Source organism: Ictidomys tridecemlineatus, chromosome 2 (assembly GCF_052094955.1).
Source record: "Ictidomys tridecemlineatus isolate mIctTri1 chromosome 2, mIctTri1.hap1, whole genome shotgun sequence".
Taxonomy (NCBI): Eukaryota; Metazoa; Chordata; class Mammalia; order Rodentia; family Sciuridae; genus Ictidomys; species Ictidomys tridecemlineatus.
The window spans coordinates 55,223,724-55,237,673 of NC_135478.1; the positions used below are offsets into that span (position 1 = coordinate 55,223,724).

At 43.4% G+C, this 13,950-nt stretch overlaps 1 long non-coding RNA gene across 2 annotated transcripts in view; it reads left to right on the top strand.

Annotated features, from left to right (window-relative positions):
* LOC110599119 (uncharacterized) overlaps nt 1–12,993 on the top strand; it is a 285,629-nt gene extending 272,636 nt beyond the window's left edge. For both annotated transcript variants that reach the window (XR_013434512.1, XR_013434515.1), the window contains exon 7: nt 1,307–12,993. This is a non-coding gene — a long non-coding RNA (uncharacterized LOC110599119). The remainder of the gene's footprint in view (nt 1–1,306) is intronic.
* The last annotated feature ends 957 nt before the right edge of the window (nt 12,994–13,950 follow it).

Here is a 13,950-nt window from a genome sequence, read left to right on the forward strand (position 1 = left end):
GAAATATAGAGGTTTCTGGACGGGAGTCACTTGAATAAACAACAGTACTGATTCATATTTTAATGATTTAGTTAGAACAGCGTCAGTACAATGGTTTGTCTTGAGCAAAGTGGTTTTGAGAACAAAAACTCTGGAAAAATGAGACTGGACAAAAGTTTCACATGTATGAATGGGCCTTTGATACCAGGTATTTTAGTCATATTTTTTGATACTGTGATTAAAAGATCTCACCCGAACAATTTTAGGGAGATGAACTTATCCAGGACTCACAGTTTCAGAGGTCTCAGTCCACAGACAGCAGCCTCCATTCCTCGGGGCTCGAGGGGAGGCAGGACATCATGGAGGAAGAGTGTGGTGGAGGGAAGCAGCTCACATGGTGATCAGGAAGCAGAGAGACTCCACTCTCCAGAGACAAATAGAGACCCCAAAGCCACGCCCCCAATGCCCCCTCCTCCAGCCACACCCACCTGCCTCCAGCCACCACCCAGTTACTCCCATCAGGGGTCCATTCACTGATTGGGTTAAAGCTCCCACAACCCAGTCATGTCTCCTCTGAACCTTCCTGCATGTCTCACATATGAGACTTTGGGGGACAACACACATCCAAAACATAATACCACGTAATAAATTAGATTTGGCTATAAAAATCCCAGAAGGTCATCAAACATTTTGAATAGAGTTAGAACTGTTTGAGAATTCTGTTATCTTCATCTGAGAAAAAGCAGTTGCAAAACAAGATTATTCCCTGGGACTTTATCAACAGGTAAGATCAACAGGAAATGCCGCCATTTTGATTCTCCTTTGGTTTGTAAGGCTAGTGCTACGGAAGGTAAGAATGAACCACCACCACCGTGCCTGCCACAGAGGACGTAATCTATTGTTAAATGGGTGAACAAAGTGAAACTGCACAAAACCAGAGTACTACTTCCTTAAGATCTAAGGTTCCCTCAGCACTCCCAAACAATGAACAACTTGAAGGAGACCACTTTGGGAGTTAGATGAACTAGGGCACATCTTTGCACCTTCTTGGGTCTGCATTCCCTCATCAGAAAAGGCAAGGGTAAGTTCTATGCATGGGTTTTCAGTGCAGGAGGATTTTAGTGTATATTTTTGGGAAGAGATGCCACAATCCAGCTTGTGTCAGTTTCTCAGAGGGGTCTGCCATCCAAGATAAGATATGGATTATGCTCCTTTTAGACAAGAAGAGTCTGTCATTCTGAGATTCTAAGAATACGTTGCCCCCCACCCCAGGAAGGACAAGTGGAACATTTGACAATATCACTCTAAGAATTTTGTCACCTTATAGGAGGCCTGAGGCTGCCCAGCTTGACTGAAATCAAGAGAAAGGAGTGTTGTTCCTGTCAGCCTACCTCAGAGTCCTCGGCCATTTAAGGAGCATCATCGATCTCATCAGCCACACTGAGATATAATTGACCATCGAGAAAGAAAAAAATCACTGGAAGGCACTTATTCCCATCAGAATGTGACACGGGCAATGTGTGACCTCCGAGCCAGCCCATTTTTGCAGATTCCGCTCTCCCTACCCCTCTCTTGACTTCTGTTTCCTTCTTTGGAAGTGGGCATGTTCCTAGTGGCCTCTGTCATCAGGTTATTGGAAAGAATCACTAGTTAATGTTGGGGAAAAGCGTTGGGGAAGATGACTTACTTGTGCCCTTAAGGATCATTCTTCAGAACAATACGCAGTATTTTTGTTGAATGGGCACACTCAGTGCTTGCCCTGATCTGGGGACTTAGAAACGACCTGATGCTGGCCAGTTAACACCAGCAGTTAAAGAAACTGCCATTGTTCTCTCCAAGGATTGTCTGCATGGAAATCTAGCCCTGGCAATTTGTAATGAGGCAGGATGCTTATTAATGATTTTTGGCTTAATGTATTAATGAATAGAGATTTAAGGGATAAAAAGACTTACAATGTAATAAGGGAAACTCCAAGAAAGATTAGGCTCTAATCAAAATAAATTGTGTTCTCAGATTGATTTCCATAAAATTCAACTCCCTTTTCCCTTTATTTATAACCTCAAAGAAATGTATTGTGCTAAGCTGAATTGTATCACTCAGAAAGAAGAATGGATATTCTATTTTAATATAATATGAATAAACTACAAATGTCAACTTACTAGGAAAAAAAAAACACCCTGTAGAGCTAGAGTAGATATTTTCAGTAAGAAAAAAAAAATTACATCTAAATGTCAATTTATTTTCTTTTTCTCAATAGTACTTTTCATGTTTAATTCAAGATCTGATTAGCACTATCAAAAAAAAAACCCAGATAAAATAGCAATGTTATGAATAGCAATACAATTTGTTAAGATTAGCTTTTCTTTCTCTTCCTCCTCCTCCTTCCTAATTTCTTCCAAGTGATAACAATGTGCTTTACTCTCTCCTATGAGGAGACAACTTCTTCTAAGAAAGTGCATTCAGAACTCCAATTTAGTTCATTATAAAGACCGAAAGAGAGTACTGTCAAACCATGAGTCAAGATCACTCTATTGAGCACCCAACTATTCTGGACTTGTCCATATCTTCATGTTCTATCTCTTCAGCATGAAAGCAGAGACTTCATCTGTACTTTTCTTTCTTCCACTGCCAATAATAATAAAAAAAAAAGGTACTTAGAACATGCAAATCTGCCTTCCATTGGACACAAAATCCTTCTGCATCCAATTGACTAGAATTAGAAAAGGAAATGCAACCTTTGGACTAACTCTGGAGCCCAGTGGTATAACATGATGTCCCTTAGCAGCCACAAAATATTTAGTTCCTCTCCCATATGGCTATCTATCTTGCAAGAGGACCCGACCACTACAAATCCTTTACAAGGAACACTGCCTCAAATTTGGAGTCACTCTTCATTGGCAAATTGCATGGGGACTCTCTGGTAAAACCCCCAGTTGACCTTCTGTGGTTTCCCGGGTTAATCTTTTTCTACCTCATTGCTTAGTTTTGAAGAGAGGGGGCTCCATTTGTGTTTATGGTAATATTGATTTATTATTCTAAAAAAAAAAAAAAAAGACTGTGCAATATAGGCCTAAAAAATCCCACAACCTGATTCTAGTGCCACAGAATCTGGAATAGCAGTAGTCCCAGAATTTGATCATAGCAAACACCCACTTGGAAACATGGAGGCTGTTAAGGAGAGAAGCCAGACTTATCTTTTTGGAGCCCTCGTGGACTTCCGAAGTAGAGAGCACAACCTGACTCTAGACGGTTTACTCAAATAGGAAACACACCAGGGCAGGTAGGGCGTGCTGCAATGCTATCATGCACTTGAATTTTCTGGGTAGCAAGGAATCACTGGTAAAACTGTGACCTGCCCCTGTTCTATGGTAGATGTTCATGAATCCTACACAATGGGTTAAAACAGCAGCGGGAAACATTTGGAGTCTTGCAGCTATTTTCTCTGGACTTTTTTGAGATTCTTCTTCCTGTAGGGGTTAAGCTCTCCCTGCAGAACCATTAACTCTTGGATGTTTCACAAGGTTTCACAAAGCCCTCAAGGGACTGGAGAGCATGACTGTGGCTCCTGAAATGTAGGCTCCTCTCTAAGGGATTTGATACTCCTCAGAAGTCAACCCCCTGTCACCCACAGTGGCAAAGCGAACACATGGTCAACTCAGATTCATCCCGCTGATTTGAAACCTTGCGAGTGTTCCACCAGTATCCCCAGCTGTCTGCATCCCTGCAAGTCTAATCTTGAAGGTTCCCAAAAACCTGCAATGAAGACGTAGTATGGGAGAAAGAGGAAAATGCATCTGACCCTGGCTGGGGAAGCTGAGGCAGAAGGATGGCGAGTTCAAAGCCAGCCTCAGCAAAAGCAAGGCCCTCAGCAACTCAGTAAGATGCTATCTCTAAATAAAAATGCAAAACAGGGCCGGGGATGTGGCTCAGTGGTCAAGTGCTCCTGAGTTCATTCCCTGGTACCCCCCAAAAGAAAATGCATCTATGTTGTCGAACGTACATGAGAGGGAGACAGACAGACAGAGAGACAGACAGGCAGGCAGGCAGACAAGGGAGAACAAACAGTGGGATTTAGTTTTAGCTCTGTGATTATATCTCTGACTTCGGGAAGTCGCTGTTCATGTCTTTCATTTCCTCAGTTGTCAAAACAGGGTGGGAGATGGGCCAGCAGAGGGGTTCCACAGCCAGCCTTGTCCGGGGGTGGCGCTGGAGGATTCTAGCGTGGGTTTACACCCTTGCCTGGAAAAATGTGGTGGCTTCTATATCCTTCCTCTCTATCCCACCTCTAAATTTGAGAATTCCCAGAGTTCCACCCAAAACCTCCTGCTCTCCTCCAGCTCTGCTTCTCCCTGGGTGGTCTCAGCTTTTTCGAGCTGTTGTTTCAAAGTGGATCTTGTCAGATATAAACGTGGTCACTCCAGCTTGCTCATGGATGATGATTGGTTGATGATTGCCTGGTTTATCTTTTTCCCATCCTTTAACTTCCAACCGACAGGTATCTCTGCCTTATAGGTGTATTTCCTGTAGACAACACCTAGTTGGACCTGGCTTCCTTTTTTTTTTTAATCCAATCTGATCATCTCTGCCTTTAATTGGATCATGTAATTATTCATTGAACCATATTCTTGATATGGTTGGCTTGACCTCTCCCGCATTGTTTTTGGCATCTATGCCTCCCATCTTTTTCAAGAATTTTCCCCTCCTTTCATTATCGTTAGAGGACATTTCCTACTGGGTTCGAATTTTTAAAGAATAATTTTTCATTATGGTTTTAAAATTTATTTTGCTAGGGGTTGCTGCTGGGTTTACAGAATACCCTTTCACTGATCAAGATCTAATTTCACATCCATACTCATTTAATTCCGTCGGAACATAAAAACTTGACTCCTATTACAATAGCTCTATTCTCTCCATGTTTTATCATCTTATTGTTCTACATAATTCGATTTATATGCACTGCAAACCCAATAATGCGTCGTGATAATTATGACTTTAGAGAATCATGTGCCTTTCACAGAACCAAAGAGAGAAAGTTCCTATGTACGCAGTTCAGCGTGCTGCCCCCTCTCACCCTCCCCCTTATGATGGAGGTTATTTCTTCCTTTAGGTTTGAATTCTCATCTGGCATCTTTGCCTCACCCCCAAAGCAGCTTTGTTCCCATCTACCTCCCTGGGCTGTGGTTTCCAATCAAATGTTACGTTTCACGACATGATGAGCCTAACAGCACAAGGATGAGCACATTGCTTTTGTGGACCCATTCCTCCCGGAATCAGTGAAGGCAAGAGGGAAAGTACCCAGTTCCTACAATTACCATTCAACCTACTAAACTGTAGATCTCAATGGCATCAGCATCACCTCTGGAGTTTCCAAACTCTCTGGTTTTTCCAGAACATTCCATGTCACCAAGTAATCACTTACCAGACACCGCATCTGCTGACCATCACTCAGCTGCTGTCTGTCTCTGTGGATTTATCCATTCTGGATATTTTCATGTAAAAGGAATCAGACACAATAGGTGGACTTTCGTGTCTGGATCTTTTTTTCTGCCATTAGCATAATGTTATCAGTTTCATGATATTTTTTCTTTGTTCTAGTTAGTTATACACGACAGTAGAATGCATTTGGACACACCGTCCAGAGGTGGAGTAAAACTTCTCATTCTTCTGGTTGTAAATGAGGTAGGATCACAGGGGTCCTGTCATCACCTATATACATAGGGCAATAATGTCCAATTCATTCAACTATCCTTCCTACCCCCTGGGCTAATCCAAAGTACCTCTATTCTTCCCTAGCAACCCCCACCCTTTATTATGAATCAGCATCTGCATATCAGAGAAAACATTCATTAGATTTTAGTCCATAGCATTCTTTTTTAATGGGTGAATCATATTTCATTGCATGTAGGTACCAAATGTATGTGTCTATCCATTCATCGGCTGATGAACATCAGCTTTTACATTTTTTACCTTTTGGTATTGTAATGTTCATAAAAAAGTCCTGCTGTTATGAACATTCATGCCCAGGTTTCTGCATAGACAAAGAATGCTTTCGCTTCTCCTGGCCATGTCCCTAGATGGAGCATGGCTGGGTCGTATGGTAATTCTGTGTTTTATTTCTTAAAGAGCCCCTAAACTCTTCTCCACAGCAGCGGAACCAATTGACATTTGTACCAGAAATAGACAAGGGCTCCTATTTCTTCACATCCTGGCCGACGTTTATTATCTTTTTATCGTCATCCCGGTAGATGTGAAGTGGTATCTCACTGTGGCTTTTATTTACATGTCTTTAATGGCCTGTGACACCGAACAGTGTATCTTCTTTAAAGAGGAATCTGTTCAAGTGCTTGGCTCGTTTTTTAAATAAGTTGTCTCTGAGTCCTCAGGGTTCTTTATGCATTTTGAATACTAAACAGACCCTTATCAGATATAGGGTTTGCAAATGCTTTCTTCCCTTCGGTAGGTTTCCTTTGTGCTTTTTGGAATGTTCAGAACAACTCTCAGAAGGTGGTCTCCTGTCCTCTCTCTGAAAGGTCATCTATGCACTAATCATGCCTATCGGGCTCTCTCCAGTCCAGCCTTTCATCTGGACCCCAGACTTCCATATCTAATAGACCACCTGTCACCAAGTAGTTTGGTTTTTTTAAGAATCAGGATAGAACCCAGGGGCGCTTAACCACTGAGCCACGTCCCCAGGCCTATTTTGTACTGTATTTAGAGACAGGGTTTCACTGAGTTGCTTAGGGCCTTGCTAAGTTGCTGAGGCTGGCTTGGAACTTGAGATCCTCCTGCCTCAGCCTCCTGCGCCACTGGGGTTACAGACATGCCCCACTGCACCCAGCTTCTTGATCTTTTTTTATCTCAGTGAATGAATCTACCATCTGCCCAGGTAATCAAGCCTACCTTCAACCACAGGAAGTCCTTCAGCTCATCTCAAAGGTTCAATTCTCAAATACGCCTAGAAACGGCTCATTTCTGCCTGGTCCCACGGCCCCCGAGTCTGAATCCACCCCCTCAACTAGCCTGGGCTTCTGGTGAACTCACCCCACAACACGGGGCCCACACAGCCCTGGAGGGGCACTGGGCATTTAGAGATGTCTCCCCTGCTCCATGCTCCTTATGGGCTCCAGTCTGGGTGGACTGCTCTCTGCCTGTCCTGGTCACCTGAGGGGAGCCCCTGCCTTGCCCTCTGTACTCTGGTCTCACCATCCTCTTTCTCAGCAGGCTCCCCTCTGCCTGGGGAAGCCATCTTGCCCCCACCCCACCCTTTTGCTGAAACGATCTTTCTCTTTGCTTTTAAACATCACCTCCTCTAAGAAGCTTTGTAGACAGTCCTCCCTTAGCTATTATCTGCTGATTCAGCTAATTCTTTTACTTTTCCATTCATCTCTTTAGAGATACATGGCAGTGGAGTGTATCTTGACCTATCACACATACATGGAGTCTAACTCCCCATTCTTGAGGTTGGACATGATGTGGAGTTTCCCTGGTCATGTGTTCACATAGGAACCTGGGAAAGTTGTGTCCCATTCACTCCCATCCCCTTCTTTCTCATTCCCATCCCCCTCCCTTCCCTTCCTTCCCCTCAGTCTCATCCAGGGAACCTGTATCCCCCCACCCCTTCCAGCGTGTGAGCCTCCACACATCAGGGAGAACATTCAGCTTTTGGACTTGGGGCTTGTTCAGCCCGTTCACTGGCTCTGCAGTTCTTGACCTTGTTTACCACTATTCATTGGTGATTTACTGACTGCTGCTCTCCATGGATGGATAAACTCCAAGACAGCAGCTCCTGCGGTTGCTTTGCTCATCCCGCCATGACAGACGTCCGCGAGTACTCATAACCGTCCTCACTTGCCAAGCCCTGAACGTGCTCCAGAAACGACTCTCGGATCAGTAAGAGTAATGTGTACGTACAAACAGATGCATACAAACAGGTGCACACAGACACATGTATACCCACACACATGTATGCAGATGCGTCTGCACACACGCACACACGCACATACACACTCATTCAAGGCTCCTAACAAACCCTGTGAGGAACACTACTTCATCTTCATTGTTCACTCATCTAAAGGGATGGCCAGTGACTTGCTCATGGTCACACAGTGAGTGAGCAGCTGATCCCAGCTGCTCCCAAGTCTCTACTTTGAAGCCTTTGGTCCCTCTTCAGTGAGGAGCCAGGAGTAAGTAGGTGGTGGCTTCATGTCTGCAGAATGAATGAATTGATGAATGAGGTGAAATGAAGGCACCATCGTCCCCTTGAGCACGGCTGTCCATCAGAACCTAATGATGATGGGAGGGCTCTGCGTTGGTGTCCTGTACCTCAGCCTCTGGTCACTTGTGGCCACTGAGCCCCGCCTAGTGTCTCAGGAACTGGATTCTCATTTTGTTTGACTTTAATGGTTTTACATTTTAGTAGCGACCTCACTGCGCCGACTGTTCCAGAAGACAACCTAAGGCGTTTCGTTTTGTTTTGTTTCGTACTGGGATTGGACCCAGAAGCCCTCTCCCACTGACCTTCATCCCTAGTCCTTTTAATTTTGAGACAGGTCTCACTAAGTGGCTGAGGCTGGCCTCGAATTTGGTAATCCTCCTGCCTCAGCCTCCCAAGTCCCTGGGATGACAGGCGGGTGCCTGGCTATAGTCTAAGATTTTTTGAAAGCATCTTGCTTTGGATGCCTTGAAGTTTATACACAGTCTTGAGAAACTCAAGTCAAAAGAGAGCCCCAAATTTTCCTCACATTTCCTTTGACCCTGGTGCCCTCCGCTCCTCATTTTCCAAACATCCTCCCTCTGGTGGCTTTTCTTCACTGTCATCTGTAGAACATCTTCTCCCCTCATCTATGGCCGGCAGCAGGGCCATCTGCCCCATCCCTTCAGCAGTGGGCCTCCAAAAGTAGCTAAGTGTTCAGTGAACATCAGGTGTCCACCCGGAATGGAGCTCAGATCCTTAGGGAGGGGTGGGAGGTGACATAATGACCAAAGAAACCAGCTCCCTGTCCAGTAGTGGAAGGACGGAGTTAGACTGATAAACTCCCTGGTAGTCAAGCCTCAGTCAAGGGGCTACTGGGAGGGGAGGGCTGAAGCGTTAGTTAGCTTGTGGTCTCTGGGACCCAAATACCTGGCAAGAACAACTTAGAGGAGGAAAGGTTTATTTAGGGCTCATGGTTCCAGTCCACGGCGAGCTGACTCCATTGCTTTGGGCCTAAGGGGAGGCAGAACATCATGGTGGAAGGAGGAACGCTGCTCAGTTCAGGGCAGCCAGGAAGCAGAGAGGGGTGGGGCGGGAGCCGGGGATAAGATGTAATCCCTCAGGCCACGCTCCAGTTACCTACTTCCTTCGTTCACACCCTACCTGCCGATACTTAGTACTCAGTGGTCCCCGTAGCTATATGGATTAATCCATTAGTTGGATTAATCCATTGATAATCCAAAATGAAATTAAGCTCCTATCTCTAATCCAACTAATGGATTAATCCATTGATGAGGTCAGAGCCCTAATCATCACCTAACCCCAACCTCTGAACCTTGCTGCAATGGAGAACATGATTCCTTTTTTTTTTTTTTGGTTGTTCAAAACATTACAAAGCTCTTGACATATCATGTTTCATACATTAGATTCAAGTTGGTTATGAACTCCCATTTTTACCCTAAATACAGATTGCAGAATCACATCGGTTACACATCCACATTTTTACATAATGCCCTATTAGTAACTGTTGTATTCTGCTACCTTTCCTATCCTCTACTATCCCCCCTCCCCTCCCCTCCCATCTTCTCTCTCTACCCCATCTACTGTAATTCATTTCTCTCCTTGTTTATTTACCCGTTCCCCTCGAAACCTCTTATGTGTGATTTTGTATAACAATGAGGGTCTCCCTCCATTACCATGCAATTTCCCTTTTCTCTCCCTTTCCCTCCCACCTAGTGTATCTGATTCCAACACATATATTTTGGGGATTCATTCCAGATACAACTCATAACAGCTAAGTGTCTGGGTCCACAGCCTCATGGTTACAAACTGGGTCCTGGAATGTCCACTTTGCAAAAATTTCTCTAAAATGGCATTGATTCCACTTGCACCTGCGCAGAGGAATAAGTGGATGGAGTCGTGCTTGCTCTCAAAACTGAAGGCATTCCCTCTAAAAACTGGAACAAGATGCCCTCTTTCACTGCTTCTATTTGAAATTCTAGCCAGAACAATTAGACAGATGAAAGAAATTAAAGGGATACAGATAGGAAAAGAACTCAAACTATTTGCCAATGGCATGATTCTATGCCTAGGGGATCAAAAAAATCCCACTAGAAAAGTTCTAGAACTAATAAATGAAATTATTATTCATCAAATTAGCAGGATATAAAATCAACACCCATAAATCAAAGGCACTTCTGTACATCAGTGACAAATCCTCTGAAAGAGATATGAAGAAAAAAAAAACCCTTGGGAATCAACTTAACAAAAGAGGTGAAAGACCTCTACAATGAAAACTACAGAACACTAAAGAGAGAAATTTAAAAAGACCTTAGAAGATGGAAAAATCTCCCTTGTTCTTGGATAGGCAGAATTAATATTGTCAAAATGACCATACGACCAAAAGCACTATATAGATTCATTGCAATTCCAATTAAATCCCATGACATTCCTCATAGAAATAGAAAAAGCACTCATGAAATTCATATGGAAAAATAAGAGACCCAGAATAGCTAAAGCAATCCTTAGCAGGAAGAGTAAAGCAGGTGGCATCACAATACCAGAACTTAAACTATTCTACAGAGCAATAGTAACAAAAACAGCATGGTATTGGCACCAAAACAGACTTGTAGACCAAAGTTACAGAATAGAGAACACAGAGACAAACCTACATAACTACAGTTATCTTATATTAGACAAAGGCACCAAAAACATATATTGGAGAAAAGATTTTCTCTTCAATAAATGGTGCTGGGAAAACTGGAAATCCATATGCAACAAAATGAAATTAAGCTCCTATCTCTCATAATATACAAAACTCAACTCAAAGTGGATCAAAGACCTAGGAAAAGACCAGAGACCCTGTGTCTAATAGAAGAAAAGGTAGGCCCAAATATTCATCATGTCGGATTAGGCCCCAACTTCCTTAAAAAGACTCCTATAGCACAAGAAATAAAATCAAGGATCAATAAATGGGATGGATTCAAACTGAAAAGCTGCTTCTCAGCAAAAGAAACAATCAGTGAGGTCAACAGAGAGCCTACAGAATAGGAGCAAATTTTTACCACATGCACATCAGAAAGAGCAGTAATCTCTAGGATGAATAAAGAACTCAAGAAGCTAACCATCTCCCCCCAAAAAATAGCCAAATCAATAAATGGACCAAGGAAATTGGAAACAGACACTTTTCAGAAGATGGTATACAATCAATTAACAAATGTATGAAAAAAATATTCAACATCTCTAGCAATTAGAGAAATGCAGATCAAAACTACTCTAAGATTTCATCTCACTCCAGTCAGAATGGCAGCTATTATGAAGGCAAACAACAATAAATGTTGGTTAGGATGTGGGGGAAAAGGCACACTCATAATTGCTGGTGGGACTGCAAATTGTTGCAAACAATATGGAAAGCAGAATGGAGATTCCTTGGAAAACTTGGAATGGAATCACCATTTGACCCAGCTACCCCACTCCTCAGTATATACCCAAAGGACTTAAAAACAGAATACTACAGGGACACAGCCACATCAATATGTATAGCAGCATAATTCATGATAGCTAAACTGTGGAGCCAACCTAGATGCCCTTCAGTAGATGAATGGATAAAGAAACTATGTTATATGTACACAATGGAATATTACTCATCCTTAAAGAAGAATAAAATCCTGGCATTTGCAGGTATGGATGGAGTTGGAGAATATCACGCTATGTGAAGTAAGCTTCAAAAAACCAAAGGCTGAATGTTTTCTCTGATATGTGGGTGCTGATCCATCAGGGAGAGGGGAGCATGGGAGGAATGGAGGAATTTTAGATAGGGCAAAGGGGAGGGAGGGGGAAGGAGAGGGCTTGGGGGTAGAAAGGGCCATGGAATGAGACAGACATCATTACCCTAAGTACACGTATGAGACGTGAATGGTGTCACTTGGCTTTGTGTAGGACCAGAGATGTGAAAAATGGTGCTTGATGTGTGTAGAAATGCATTCTGCTGTCATGTATAACAAATTAGAATAAATAAAAAAAAATAAGAAAAAAGATAAAAAAAGAAACTGAGCTGACAGTGGATGAGAGAAAGTCTTACCAACATCCTGAAAGAAAGAGCTGGTCTAGAGGGAGGACATTTCGTTAATGAAAAAATGTCAAGGATGTCATGGATAAGAATAGGAGAGCAGAATACCCAAGAAGATAGAAAGCAGAAGCGACACACTGATCTTCCAGTATTCTTCCAGTATTCTCAACAGTATCCCATAACTGGGCTGGAGAGAGGGCGTTTCTTCCCTCCCACCATTTGCATAACTTGGAATCTCACTCACATTGTGTGTAGGTCACAGCGAAGAGATAGTGCTTTGTTCAGATTCTGCTTTGGCTGTGGAATCCATTACAAAGCAGTGTGCTTTTGTAGGTCAGAGAGCAGAAAGGCTCCATTTCCTGTCTCCAAACAGCTGTGGGCAGAAGTCAACTATGGTCTTCACTCCATGCAGACCTCCACTGCTGGGTTACTCGACGCATGCTGGCTGTACATGCTCTGGTTTGCTATGGGAAAACCCACAAAGGACTTTCTAACTTGGCCGTGTCCTGCAGCATCATGCCTCTGAGAGTGACATCGTCCCTCAGTCATCCAGATGTCACTCTACGCAGGGAACGTTTAAACACACGGAACACCCAGCTGACGACTGAGGCCCTTGTTTTCACCAAATAGCCGTTATCAGCAAAGACAGGAGGACCGCGTCTTTTGTCTTCCCAAGCTTCCTTAAAGTGACTCTCAAATGTAAATAAAAGCAGCTCATTGTATGCCAGAGCAAATAAAATTTCCTTCTGATGAATCTTTAAGATTTTTCTTATCAATTACACCACAGATCAGAAAACACCTTCAAACCAAACTACGAGGCCAACCATCTCTGTTCATTCTAGAAGGGAGGAAATGCCTCTTAAGAGACTATCTTCCACCAGGTGTGGTGTCACATGCCTGTCATCCCAGTGGCTTGGGAGGCTGAGGCAGGAGGATTGCAAGTTCAAAGCCAGCCTCAGCAACTTAGCAAGGCCCCAAGCAAATCAGTGAGGCTCTAAGCAACTCAGTAAGACCCTGTCTCTAAATAAAATATAAAATAGGGCTGGGGATGGGGCTCAGTGGTTAAGTGCCCCTGAGTTCAATCCCCTGTACGAGAGAGAGAGAGAGAGAGAGAGAGAGAGAGAGAGAGAGGGAGGGAGAAACTATCTCCTTACTGTGAGCTGACACTATACATTCCAAAAGTGCGTTCATGAGAACACAAATTCCACCCATTGTAGCAGAGAGAAAGTGTTCCACAGTGATTGCCATCAGCTCACTCACCATGCAAAACATATGGACTATTTTCATAGATATTTTCAGACTTTTATCACCTCTCAACCCTGCTGCCATGTAAATAGTCACACATGTATAGATGCTTAGAGTAAATAAACATAAACTGGTAATGCATATTATTCTTGCAAGCTCAGAAGAGTCCTCCACTCAGTCTTTAGAATCCAGTGTAAACCTCTGTCATTAAATGTTTACTCTGGAGGCTGGACCAGCCTACTATAAGACTGTGTCAAGGGATAGAGCGTCCAGGAACTGCGGGTGCAGGAGGTGAGGTGACAGAATGTTAAGAAATGTCAATCACTTCACGACCTTGTAACACAGGCTTAGGTAAATGTACTAAAGGCTCTGACAAGTACTGCCGAAGAAACTTGGATGAATTCTAAAGGATTTGAATTCCCCTCCGCCCCCAGGGATCAAATTCAGGGGCATTTGGTCACTGAGT